This window comes from Mobula hypostoma, chromosome 1, assembly GCF_963921235.1.
Source record: "Mobula hypostoma chromosome 1, sMobHyp1.1, whole genome shotgun sequence".
Taxonomy (NCBI): domain Eukaryota; kingdom Metazoa; phylum Chordata; class Chondrichthyes; order Myliobatiformes; family Myliobatidae; genus Mobula; species Mobula hypostoma.
This window is the reverse complement of record NC_086097.1, coordinates 49004101-49018140: the sequence shown is the minus strand read 5'-3', so window position 1 is coordinate 49018140 and position 14040 is coordinate 49004101. Positions and strand designations below refer to the sequence as shown.

The following is a 14040-nucleotide window of genomic DNA, read 5'->3' as shown; positions in this document are numbered from 1 at the left end:
TTATATATACACAATGAATTGGCCTCCACAGCCTTTTATTCTGATGCCCTTGGACTCTACACACTCATCCTAATGGAAACGTACTCTACAGTATGTCCACTCTCTCCAGGCCTTTTGCTATCCAGTAGACTTCAATGAGATCACCCTTATCGTTCGTAACTTTATCATGCACAGGCCCTGAGGCATCAAATTCTCTTCATATACTAAGCTTTTAATTCCAGGGATTATTCTTATTAATCTTCTCAAGAAATCCTTCAGGACCAGCACATCCTCCATTTGAAATGGGGCCTAAAATTGTTCACAACATTACAGTTTTTTATAAGGCTTCAGCAGGACATCCTTGTTTTTATGTACTAGACTTTTCAAAATCAGTGCAATGCCAATGGCCTAGTTTACTGCAAGTTCAAACTCCAAGTTAACCTTAAAGGAATCAAGAACTAGGACTCCCAAGTTCCTTTGCACCTCCAATTTCTGAATTATTTCCATATTTAGAAATTAGTGTACACATGATAAATATTCAAGACATTGTTGAACTATTAAGTCTTCTGTGTTTACTGATGGATCATGGCTCCAATAAAGATGAGTAAGGTGGGGTCAACTGAAATTTCAGCTAGGTGGAATTAAATATGCAAGAAAGTCCGTGAGACTAATTAATTTTTGAGCATTCAAACTTTGCTAAGTCCAGCAATAACCCATTGTCTATTTATATGGCGAGAGTGTGTGTGTGTGTGTGTGTGTGTTTGTGTGTATGAATGAGTTGGGAGGGTGATGCTGGGTGAATGCTTTACTTGGCCAATTTACCATTTGAAAGAAATTAACAGAATATTTCTATTACAGTTGACAATAATTGAACAATGAACAAAGGTAAAATTTGGGAGCACAAAGTATGGCTGCTAAAGAGACAGATGCCCAAGGCCAGCATTGAGTAATCTGGTATCAGTGAAATATAATTATAAAAGCACCCACAACTGGATACAATGCGTACACAGGAAGGTATAAAGTTATTTAAGGTAAAGCTGAAGATTTGAGACCGTTCTCAAAGAGAGGAATCCTACAGAAGTTGGTAATATTGTGGGCATTTTGTGACAGAAAGAATGAACCGTGATCTATTGGACCAGATAGAGTTTTGTGAAGGTTAAAGTTCAGGTTTGGAGATAGGATATGGAAACACTCAGGGATAATGCTGCTCTCTGTGTGAATTAAGAAGAATTCTGAACAGAAAGTATATATAAATGTGAAATTGTTATTTTCCTTACTAGATTAAGCAATGACTCAGATCATTGTAACCGCACTAATCTGTATACTGTATAGGCATTCACTGTAAAATGTTAAAATAATGCGATTTGCAGACATTGGAATTGAACTGCAACTTGCAAAGAAACCACAACAGGATGAGATTATTGATACTTTCACACTAGCTCTGGAAATGTAAACTGCACGTAAACTGATAGCCTCTATATGGAGTAATGCCTGCATGTCTTGCAGGATCTCAACGCACATACTGCAGTTCAACCAGCCTACAAAAGTTCGTGTGATTACTTGTTCTGCTAAAACAGATAGCCGATACAGCCAAAGCAAAAACATGTCAAAGTTTAAAGCAGTCATCACATAATCACATTGCATTTTCAGTCCTACCTGTTAATCATAATGGAGTTGTATCAGTTAATTTTCCCTGCTAAGTTGGGCCAGAATCGGAAACTTTAAACTGGAGTCCCAACTTCCTCCTTCATCTGCAGCAATTGCAAAATACCATAAGCCAAGACGTCATTAAGCACAGTTCTCAGCTGATAGGAAAAGTAGATGCCAAAGATTGGCACTGTGCCACTTTAGATAAACACTGAGGGTCAAGCTAGAACTGCCGGTTAAAGGCTCTGTACTCCATCAATAACGACGCAATCTTTGCTGTTTGCAATTCAGTTTGATTGTTACAGTTGGAATGAAACAGTCAAAGGAAAAACAACTAAAGAGGCATTCTTTAATTTAGTAACTGGACAAGCACATTCTACTGCTGGGCAGTGGTAGATAAACTTAATGACTTAGCACATTCCAGGAAATGCAGTCTTGGTTTATTTATTTTCCAAACTTTAGGACTAATGAGCTGTGAGTAATCAAAGAAAAACAGCTGGGACACAAGAGGCTACAAACTGCTGGAGAAACTAAGAATATAAAAGCAAGGATGCAATGCCAAGACTTTATAAGGCATTGTTCAGACCACAATTGGAGAAGTGTGAGCAGCTTTGGACTCCTTAAAGGGTGTGCTGGTGTTGGAGAGGCTCTGGAGGATGTTCAGGAGAATGATCCCAGGAATGAAAGGGATAACGTATGAGAGGCACCAGTCTTGTACTTGCTGCAGTTTTCAAGAATGTGGAGGAATTGCACTGAAACTTTTTTGAATATTGAAAGGCCTAGATAGTATGGACATGGAGAGGATGCTTCCTATAGTGGGAGAGTCTTGGATCAGAGGGAACAACCTTAAAATACAAGACAGCCCTTTAGAACAGAGATGAGAAGGAATTTCTTTTAGCCATAGGGTGTGAATCTGTGGAATTCAGTGCCATAGAAGGCTGTGGAGGCCAAGTCATTGGATACATTTAAAGTGGGGTTTGATAGGTTATTGATTATAAAGGGTATCAAAGGTTACAGGGAGAAGACAGAAGAATAAGGTTGAGAGGGATAATAAACTAGCGATGATTGAATGGTGGAATAGACTCAATTGGCCAAATAGCCTAATTTTGTTCATATATCTTATGACCTGATGGTCTAAGCAAATCTTGTGGAAGGAAAGGAACGGTTGGTATTTTAGGTTGAGGCTCTGCATCACTTCACTTAAACGTATCACCTCACTGAAGTTCGAACTCCACGGTCTGAATTGTAATTTCAGATGTAAATCACATAGATGAGATGAAAAAAAAAACACCAAGCTGAAGATACTCATGCCACCAGCCTCAAGGACAGCTTCCATCTCACTGTTATAAGACTTCTGAACAGACGTCTTGTCCAATAAATGTTAACTCTTGATGTCTCAATCCACCTTGCCATTGCTCTTGTACATTTTGTCTACTGTATTTTCTCTGTAACTGAAACACTAGATTCTGCATTCTGTTATTGCTTTTCCACAACTTCAACATACTTGCGTTTGGAATGATCTGTCTGGATAGCATCCAAAATAAAGTCTATCTACTACATCTCAACATATGTGACAATAATAAACCAATTCCAATTCCAGTGTGAGTATTGGGAGATTTCCATTCCAAACCTCAGTCACTTAGCATCAGTGTCCCACCAAAAGCTTTCCCTTGAAGGTGATCTAGGCATTACCATCACAAGATAGCCAGGAGCTGCCAAGGCAAGGAAAGCTCGAAGTTCTGTGCTAGCCCAAGGAGACACTTCTGCTTCCTCTGATCTACAAAGAAACATGAAAACATTTGAAATGGCTTATCACTGTGAGACACTTCCGGAACAGGATCTCCATTTTGGAGAAGGCCTTTGCAGATTAGGCCTTGGTTTAGAATTTCTGGAGAAGCTTTCAAAATCTAATATGAAACCAACCTCCATATTTAAAGAAGCCTGTACCCATGTCTTTAGCTGGCTGCTCTATTCACCTATTCAAAGACAAGGAAGGCAGTGAAAAGAGCATAGGTATATTACCATTATTATTTTAATTATGCAAAATTATGCTAATGCTAAAATCTCATCTCAATATGAAGCAGGGCCAGTATAGAAATTCAACTAGGGATTTTGATTTATTTTTGTAGGTATAATCCACACACTTTCAATGGCACTCTTTTAATTGAACTTTTAAGCATTCGTTTAAGCAACTTTTAAGACTCTTTCCCCCAAGGTCTCCCTGCTGTGAATGAGAGAAGCAGCAATAAACCAAAGTGGCTTTTAAACAAAACCAGGAGGATGTCAGTTGTAGAAAGAGTCAGGGAGGATCCTAAAACCAGCATGTTTAAGTAGTTTATGTTTGTAAATCAAAAATAGCATATTTCAGAATGATATAATTTACCCATCAGATTCATTTTAATGCCTTCCTTAGAGTTTTTTTCCCCTTAAAACTTCAGTCTTATTTAAAGAATTGGAGATGTAATTGAATTTGGACATAGAGTCTGGCGATGTATAATGTGTTTAATTCCCCAGGATGATTTAATGCTGTTGAGCTAGTTAGACTGATGAGATTTTTTAAGTTGCTAGCACTTTTTGCCGGAGGAATTTCTTCAATTTTACTTGAAATGCATGATGATAAATTTAATGAGCTAAAGTTCAGATGGGTCAGCCTTAAAATATAGGGTGAACCTCTCTGTGAATAAATGTTAGCTCTGCCAACATGATGAAAGATTGTCAACCAGAAACCTGAACCTTATTTCTCTTGTCATAGGAGCTGCCTGGTATGTTGAGTGTTTTCAGTATTCTCTGCTTTTGTTTCAGCATTCCCAATGTGAGGTAATTTCTCTTATTCACAGACACAAACAAGTATGAGATAGAGAGGAAGAGACAGGAAATGTTATGTCCTGTGGCAAACTTAGAATGGGAAATGGGCAATATAGCATTTCGCAATAGAGAATTCTATTTCTGTAAGTAGTTAATGCAAAGTACCATTTAATTACAATGAATGTTAGCACAAATAATAAATGCTTACTTCATGTTAATATTGGAAATCCAGGAGAGATGAAATAAAAATATACTTTGGTGGCAAATTACAACACTTGCAATTTAAACAGAAGCTATCGTAGTTGAATAATACTGGGATTTATTTTTAAAATGTAAAATATACTTATGTAAGCAAAATACAGTCCTTGCCATCTACCAATGATAAATTCAGAATGTCCCACACGATTAAAAGGGGGCAATTAAGGAACTTGCCTGATTCCTCCATCAGTCTAACAAGAAAAATCAAAGCTGCTTCATAACATTTTTAATTGAACAAACTGCAGGTACAACCAAGGACTAATAACTGTAGATCATAGACAATGAAGACCGGGCCCTGGGAGTACTGAGAAATAGGGGGGCCTCAGTGTGTAAGTGCAAAGATCACTGAAAATGGTAGCATGGGTAGATTAGGTGGTGCAGAAGGCAAACAAGATACTTTACTTCATTAGTAGATGTGGAATATAAGTGCAGGAAAGTTATGGATTAATTGGGAATAATATTTGTTCAGCCAAAGCTGGATTACTGGGTGCATTTCTTGTCACTAGACCCTAGGGTGTGATTGCGCTGGAGAAGGTGAAGAGGAAATTTGCCAGGATGTTGTCTGGAGTGGAACAATTCTGTTGTGAAGGAAAACTAGACAGATTAGGTTTGTTACCTTTGAAGTCAGGAGGCTAAGAGGGTACCTGATTGGCATATACAAAAGTACGACAAAGGGTGGGCAGGTAATAGGAAACCTTCGTCCAATGTACAGATATACAAATCTAGATTGCTTAAGTTTAGGATAAGAAGTCAAAGGTTAAGTGACTGTAACCTGGAATCTTATCCCATCTTCTCCCCGCTTGCTTAAGCCTTGAAGGTTAAATACAGTTTCCTATGTCCTTCTCACAACTCCTTTGTTTAGATTACACTGTCTTTTCATCCAAATCAATACCATAACTTGTGCATGGTTGAGAATCCAGAACTGATCCCTGTGACATCCACATGACAACCACATAATTTGTAAAAGTACAATGTTTCTTTTATTCTAAATCTGTTTTGACCTTCAACCAATCCTCAATACATACTAATGAAATCGCTCCAGTTTTCTAAATGACCCATGCATCTTCCAACAGTGCTACATTTCCAATAGAATCCCATGACTTTCTCATGTCTGTCCACTCTTGACTGAATATTATAAGGTTATGGCTGAGTATTGATGTGGAACAGAATGAAAGATATAAAGAGAATATTTTAAAGTAAATGGTTATTGCATAATTTTGACAGTGCACAGGCACCTAAACTGTGTAGAATATGAGTTTCTGGGCAGGGGAAAATGCACATGGTCAAAACCCTCATTTTATATACTGCTTTAACCAATTTAATGTAAATTGGCAATACAATGAATAGTGCCTAACTGCAGGACATTTAGTATAATGAAAGAATACAACTACATTTTTGCTTTCAGATGATGAACAAACGAAGAGTAATTAGGCAATAATTATGTTCCTTCTCAAAGCAAATTTTAGGAAAATTTTGTGAGGATTTTCTGCTGGATCAGAGATACTTATGTGTACTCATTCCGCCCAACATTGATAAGCAGAAACAGGAAATACTAACAGCAGTATAATCAGTTGTTCTATGCACACCACCTACCTCTGACAATCACCTCTTTCAGCAATGCAAATAATTTTGTAATGATGTCTAATGCAAATATGATTTTCACTGAAATAAACTGCTAAAAGTATGAGGGATGGTGAAGATAATTAACCATAGAACCATAGAAACTACAGCACAGAAACAGGCCCTTTGGCCCTTCTTAGTTGTGCCGAACCATTTTCTGCCTAGTCCCACTGACCTGCACACGGACCATATCCCTCCATACACCTCCCATCGATGTATCTGTCCAATTTATTCTTAAATGTTAACATATTACATTTTGTCTTTTGCACTAATGTAAATGGGCCCCTGTTTTCGAAGTGTGTATTGAAGAGTAGTGTTATGAATATATTTAATGTTTCTTAAGTCCTGAAATGTGTTCTAATGTATTAATCACTATATCAGATATCTACTATTTTTAAAGTTATTACATAGTATTATTAGATCAACATAATTGAAGAGGCAAATGCAAATTCAATTTATCCAAATGAAATACACAAAATGACAGTCTTCCTCAGAAACATCCTTATTTCTCTTCTGTCTTAAAACCCATAAATTTTGCATCTAATAGTTCAGATCTTAATTGTTGATTTGTTACAAAATTTAATCTAGAAAGTAGTCCATTTATTGTATTGTGAGTGCCCTTTAAATGATGGCTCTTAGCACCATTCTTGGAAATCTATACTTAGACATATAGACTCCCTTTAAGTAATCCCCATGGATAAACCTGCATTTCCTTATGTCTATAGGGTTACATACACAGGTAAGAACATCTACTATCACTAACTTTGGGATAGCCACAGCCATGTTTCTTAATGGCATCTCACGTGTTAATAAAAGAGAACGAGGAAAAATAAAAAAAACAAAGTGTGGTTATTTTCATCTCTCAAGTTCCATTTCCAAGTGATAGTGTGCTGATTGAAAGATAATGGAAATATAACATCAATGCTTTCAGTGCTTCTAAAGGGCATTAATCATTCTGCTGCCCAAGAAGAGTAGGAAGCTGTGTCAACTATTATTGCCCAGTAGCAAAACACATCTACAGTAATGAAGTATTTTGAGAGGTTAACTCTTGAGTAAGTACCTGAACAATTGCCTACCACCCAACAGGTCTACAGTGGATGTAATCTCACCAGATCTCCATTTAGTCTTCAACCACCTGGACAACAGCAATATCTATGTCTGGCTGCTGTTTATTGATTACAGCTCAGCATTCAACACCATCATCCCCTCAGTACTAATCAATGCTTCAAAACCAGATCTTTGTAATTCCCTCTGCAACTGGATCTTTGACTTCTTCATCGGGAGGCCACTGTCAGTGCAGATCGGAAATAACCTCTTGTTGCTGTGGAAAAGACTATAATCTACAAATCAGTGAACAGAAATGAGGCAAGGCTGGAGGAAGCAGACAAAACAGAAGTCTTTGCTCTTGCCACACGATTGCAGGAATAGAGACAGCCATTTTCTGAGACAGTCCTTGCAGGCGCCATTTTGTGAACTAGTTGATTCTTGCACCGGAATAACTTAATCAAAGCAATTCAACGTAGGCACAAGGAGTTTTTACTAATGGTGTATAAAACTTGAAATAAATTCGCAAAAAATAAGCTATTTATTCTGTAAAATGCAGGCTCACAGAAGGAACAGCCTTTGATCTGGTTTTCTTGGCCTAGTATTTACATGACCTGTTAGACTGGTCTGAGTTGAGAACAAAACAAAGGAAATTGCCTAAGTCATGAGGCTAGAGGAAAAGGCCAAAAAGCAATACTGGTTGTAGCCCTGAGCTACATCCAATGAGAATCTGACAAAGGTCAATCAGGTGTCTTTGAGGCAATGTAATTGAAACAGCATATATTGATCTGATAAGGATAAGAATAAGAATGGAGGATTTTGGGATCACAGACAGCATCAGCTCTCTGGAGACCAACCACTGTGGATGTGGAGTACCTTGTGTCAAGCATGTGGGGTTTACATTGGGACCATGAGGAATACCTGACCAGCACTGACTCCTTTTCCCGAGTATCACCTTTCCTCTTCTTTGACTGTTTATGGAGGGTCAGGAAAACCTAGTAGGTCTGATACAGGTATTTGGTTGTGTAAATTCACTTGTTTGTCAGCTGAGCCAATAAAGATACTTGTTAGTAAATAGAAATTCTTTCTGTGCCTAACTGGTCATTATTATGGAGGGTTAATCCTTCCAACAAACTCTTCCTCGCTGACAGTCAACACAAGCATACCTCAAGGATACATACTTAAACCGCTGCTGTAAGAGGTCGACAGGAGTGATACGGGTGAGCTGATTGTGCAGTGTCGCAACAACAACTTTGTACTCAATGTCAGTGACACCAAGGAATTGATTGTGGGGAAATTGGTAGAGCGCACAGCAGTTCTCGTCGAGGGATCGGCTGTGGGAAGGGTGAGGAGATTCAATTTCCTGGTGTCAACATCTCGGAAGGTCTATACTGAGGCCCGGCATATTGATGCAATTGTGAAGGCACACCAGCTACTATTTTTCATTAGGAATTTGAGGTTTGGTTTGTAACCAAAAACTGTAGTAAATTTCTCCAGATGTACTGTGGAGAGCATTTGGAATGGTTGCCTCACCGTTTGGTAGGTACATACAGTAGGTGCCACGGCACAGGATTGGAGAAGAGGTGCGGAGGATTGTAAACTCAGCCAGCTCCATCGTGGAGACTCGTCAGCCCACCATCAAGGACATCTTCAAAAGGTGGTGTCTCAGAAAGGTGGCATCTGTCATTAAGAAACCCCACTATCCAGGACATGCCCTCTTATCATAACTACCATCAGGGAGGAGTTACAGGCGCCTGAAGGCACACACTCAGTGGTTTAGGAACGGCTTCTGTGCCTCTGCAATTTGATTTATGAATGGTCTATGAACCCGTATGAATACGCTACCTCGCTATTTTGTTCTCTTTTTGCACAATTTCTTTATTTTATATATAAGTAATTTACAAAGGATAACAACAAATTTTACAGCATATGACAGTGATAATAATCCTGATTCCGATTACTACTTAATACACAACTATTTTTTTAAAAATAGCTCTTATGGATTGAAAAATGTTCCAGTGTCATTTGCTGCCTTCAAGAGCGTAGAAACAAAGGTTTATTTTTTTAAAAAAGCTTTACTTGGAACTTCTCCATTAACATATGACGGAGAATATTTAATACTAGAAGCATTGCTTATTGTATATATTTTAATTTGACACTATTTCAGATGAATTTAATGCTTTGCAGATACAATATAAAATAGCAACTGTTTAAACAGCAGAGTGAAAATCAATTCTTTGTTTTGCGTTTGATTAATGCCCTGATTGTTCGTGTTTCCCAACTGTGCTGTACTGATTGGTATAATTTGTATGACTGAACAAGAGAATAGCTTTAAAGGCTTGAATCCTTTGACTCAACGTGGTTAATCAGTCTTAAATGCTTAAGAATAATGAGACATAATAATCATCCTTCATGAACTGTTTCAATTACTATACAAATTTAAAGTCATCCTTAACTTAGATTAGACATTATGACCACAAAAGGCTGTCGATTAAAATTAATTGCACTCCTGATGTACCAACTGGCACATTTAAAACAGTGAATAAAGAACTTGGTTATTAATCATAATATTAGTGATTAGTTTTGCATATATTGCTTGCAGAAAATAAAAATTACGATTCAACAAATTTTTGGAGAAATGTCTCTGGAACGTTATAAATAGTGCTTTCATTCTACAAAAACCTTGTATTATTATAGGACTAAATTTTCAGTCCATCAACTGTAAAATTATACATATCCATATAGAAAGTTACTTAACTACTTACCTCAGGATGACATCGTGCCCTGATTAACGTGCAATCATTCTTGGTGTTAAATATTAATATATGGTAAAATCTAATGAGAAAGCAAGGCACTGGCATGAATTACTTCTGTAGATTTTGCATTTTTTCTTGTACTAGTTCATTTTCCCTGGTATTATTCATTGGTGGACTAGACACGGCTGTGAGACTGGAGTAGTGGAAGTGGAAAGGCGGCAGTCAGAACAAACAATGCAGTAAGAGTGTTGTGCAAATGTGTGCACTATGGCATAGAACTAAAGGATGAGTGGAATCATCAACCGAGGATCTAGACATCTGTAGGAACATTGAATGTGAGGAAGGATATATGGCTTAATGTCAATATGACACAGAAAAGTGCATGAAGTGTAGTTTGCAGGTAAATAAAAAGTTTTGGTTAGAGGATTCCAAGGGATGAAATATGAATCAGAATCCAAGGTCAAAGAGTCATAGAGTTAGACAGAATGGAAATGTCCTTCTGCATGATATATCCATGGTGACCAAGGTGACTACTTGAATTAGACACATTTGCCTGCATGTTGCCCATATTCTTGTAGACGATTACTATCCATGAACCTGTCTTAATATCTATTAAGCATTGCAGTTCTACTCACCTCTGCACTAAATCAAATAACTTGTCTGCTAAAACAGCTGAACAATATGAAGTGCTCAATTAGAGCACTACAGCAGAGAAAAGGCCTTTTGGCCCATTTAGTCCATGCTGAACTATTTGTCTGCCTAGTCCCATCAATTTGGACTCGGACCAGAACCCTCCATAGCTCTCCTATTCATCTACCTATACAGATTTCTCTTAAATATTGAAATTGAACCTGTATCCACCAATACTGCTGGCACATTCTCAGCACCCTGCGAGTGAGGAAATTTCCCCTCATGTTGTCCTTAAATATTTCACTTTTCATCCTCAATCCATGACCTCTAGTTCTAGTTCCACCTAACCTCAGTGGAAAAAGCCTACTTGCGTTTTTTATTTTCTATTTATTGACACAGTGTGGAGTAGGCCTTTCTGGCCCTTTGAGCCAAACCGCCCAGCAATCCCCTGATTTAACCATAGCCTAATCATGGGACAATAAACAAAGACAAATTAACCTACCAACCGGTGCATCGTTGGAATGTGGGAAGAAACTGGAGCACCTGGAGGAAACCTACTCTGTCACATGGTGAACGTACAAACTGCTTACAGGCAGCGGCAGGAACTGAACCCGGTCGCTGATACTCAAAAGCATTGTGCCAACTATTATGCTGCAGTGCCGTCCTACCCTATTTATACCACTCATAATTTTGTATACTTCTATCATATCGCCCCTCATTTTCCTATGCTCTATGGATAAAATTCCTAACCTACTCAGCCTTCTCCTATAACTCAGGTCCTCAAGTCCTGCCAACATCCATGTAAGTTTTATCTGCACGCTTGCAATCTTATTGGCATCTTCCATGTGGGGCAGTAACCAAAATTGCACATAATGGTTCAAATTAGGCCTCACCCACATCTTGTACAACTTCAACGCAGACATCCCACCCTGCAAAAACTCATTTCAGGGAGGTAGCACCATCAATTTGTGGGAGACTCCCGGAACTTCCGGGAGTGGTGGGATATCTGCAATAGAGTAGCTCCTTAGCAGCTAGTTTAAATAACATTAGCTATACTAATGAATGAATGACACCTGTTAAACTCACCTCAACATGTCTTTTACAGCCTTAATGCACCATGGGCAATAGAAAAGTCACTGTTGCAAACAGCACAGCGAGCAACACTGTCATTATTTTTGACCCCTATTAGGCAGGGGTACACTTTAGGGTCATCTGTGGTGACATACTTTTTATACTTTCTTTTTTTGGAACACTCTCCCATGGTGCACTCTCTCTCTCTCTCGCTCTCTCTCATGGTCGCTCGCGCACTCTCGCTTGCTTGCTCTTGCTCTCACTCGTGGTCACTCTCACGCTCTCTCTTGCTTTCTCTCTCTTGCCCTCAAAAAATTGATTTCCATGATATTGTATATAATTTGAGGGCATCAGGGAGCCACTATTAATATGTGGGAGACTCCCGGAACTTCCGGGAGAGGTGGGATGTCTGTCTACTGATTAACTCCTGTAATCAATAGTTTGATTTATGAAGGCCAATATGCCAAAAGCTTTCTTTACAACACTATCTACCTGTGACACCACTTCCATGGAATTACAGATCTGTATTCCCAGATTCCTCTGTTCTACTGTAATCCTTGGTGCCCTGCCACTCAGTGTGTAAGCCCTACCCTGGTTGATCCTCTCAAAGTTCAACACTTTACACAGGCCCACATTAAATTCCATCTGCCATCTTTCAGCCCAGTTTTTCAGCTGATCCAGATCGCACTGCAAGCTTTGATAGTCTTCCTCACTGTCCACTATGCCCCCAATCAGTTTATCACATGATCATCCAGATCATTGAAATAGTTAACAAACAACAATGGAAACATCACCGATCCCTGCGGCACTCCATTAGTCACAGGCGTCCAGTCATAGACCCAACCATCTACTACCACTCTCTGGCTTCTCCCACAAAGCCAATGTCTCATCCAATTTACTACCTCATCTTGAATACCAAGCAACTGAACTTTCTTGACCAACCTCGTATATGGATCTCTCAGTGGCCACACATTTTAATTCCACATCCTATTCCCATTCTGATATGTCTATCCACGGCCTCCTCTACTGTAAAGATGAAGCCACACTCAGGTTGGAGGAACAACACCTTATATTCCGTCTGGGTAGCCTCCAACCTGATGGCATGAACATCGACTTCTCTAACTTCCGCTAATGCCCCACCTCCCCCTCGTACCCCATCCGTTATTTATTTATATACACACATTCTTTCTCTCTCTCTCCTTTTTCTCCCTCTGTCCCTCTCACTATACCCCTTGCCCATCCTCTGGGTTTCCCTCCCCTCTCCCTTTTCTTTCTCCCTAGGCCTCCTGTCCCATGATCCTCTCATATCCCTTTTGCCAATCAACTGTCCAGCTCTTGGCTCCATCCCTCCCCCTCCTGTCTTTTCCTATCATTTCGGATCTTCCCCCTCTCCCTCCCACTTTCAAATCTCTTACTAGCTCTTCTTTCAGTTAGTCCTGACGAAGGGTCTCGGCCAAAAACGTCAACTGCACCTCTTCCTAGAGATGCTGCCTGGCCTGCTGCGTTCACCAGCATCTTTTATGTGTGTTGCTTGAAATTACAGCATCTGCAGATTTCCTCATGTTTGCATTTTTAAACGGTACTTATATATCCAGTCCCTTAGAATATGATCCAATAACTTACCCACAACTGATGTCAGGCTCACCGGCCTATAATTTCATGGCTTATTTTTGGAGTTTCTCTTAAATAACAGAATAACATTAGCTATCTCTAATCCTACTGCCCCTCATCCTTGGCTAAAGACGTTTTAAATATCTCTGCTAGGCTCCTGCAATTGCTCCACTAGCCTCCCAGAGGGTCTGAGGGAACAACTTGACAGTCCCCGGGCATATATCCAATCTAACGTTCATCAATACAGCAAATACTTCTTCCCCAGTCATCTGATATATGGTCCATGACCTCACTGCTACTTTGTCTCACTTCTATAGACTCTGTGCCTGTCTTCTGATTAAATACAGATGCAAAAAATCCATTTAAGATCTCCCACATCTTTCAACTCCATGCATAGGTGACCACACCGATCTGCCAGAGGACCAATTTTGTCCCTTTTCTGTCCTTTTGCCCTTAATATATCTTTAGAACCCCTTGGGATTCTCTTTCATCTTGTCTGCTAGAGCAACGCATGCCTTCTTTAAGCCCTCATCATTTCTTTGTGTTTTCGTGCACTTCTATTACTCATTTGCTCGTTCCTGCCTGTCTATACCTGTTATTCACCTCCTTCTTTCCTTTA

The 14040-nt window shown here is 39.2% G+C and overlaps 1 long non-coding RNA gene across 5 annotated transcripts in view; it reads right to left on the bottom strand.

Moving 5' to 3' along the window:
- Positions 1-14040, bottom strand: part of LOC134346623 (uncharacterized) — a 124706-nt gene that overhangs the window by 60704 nt on the left and 49962 nt on the right. For 4 of the 5 annotated variants that reach the window (XR_010017961.1, XR_010017964.1, XR_010017960.1 and 1 more), the window contains exon 1: positions 1636-1867. The exons of the other annotated variant lie outside the window; for it this stretch is intronic. This is a non-coding gene — a long non-coding RNA (uncharacterized LOC134346623). Of the gene's footprint in view, positions 1-1635; positions 1868-14040 lie in introns of those variants that run through there. 5 annotated transcript variants of the gene reach the window in all.